The 222-nt window shown below is 45.0% G+C and overlaps 1 protein-coding gene across 1 annotated transcript in view; it reads right to left on the bottom strand.

The window, feature by feature from the left end:
• The window catches only part of LOC102677657 (echinoderm microtubule-associated protein-like 2), a 35,408-nt gene extending 35,186 nt beyond the window's left edge, over positions 1 to 222 (bottom strand). The window contains exon 1 of the mRNA XM_006614178.1: positions 1 to 222. The gene's annotated coding sequence lies outside the window, so the exon portion shown is untranslated.

Here is a 222-nt window from a genome sequence, read left to right as displayed (position 1 = left end):
CAGGTGACGCGGTTTCCGTTTTGTGGGCGTCGTCGATTCTCACTCACGATTCACGTTCTCACCCTTATTTTATTCATCGAGAAAAGTGGTTAGTTGGTGAATTTTTTTTCAAGCGCAAAGCGAAATTTAATCGATCTCGAACGACGTGAAATCGATTCGATACCGATTTACGGGAAGCTGTCGAAGAAACACGCATCCAAAAAGCGCGGAGACACGATAACC

The sequence above is a fragment of the Apis dorsata genome, unplaced genomic scaffold, assembly GCF_000469605.1.
Source record: "Apis dorsata unplaced genomic scaffold, Apis dorsata 1.3 scaffold_172, whole genome shotgun sequence".
Lineage (NCBI taxonomy): Eukaryota > Metazoa > Arthropoda > Insecta > Hymenoptera > Apidae > Apis > Apis dorsata.
This window is presented reverse-complemented; position numbering and strand designations above follow the sequence as displayed.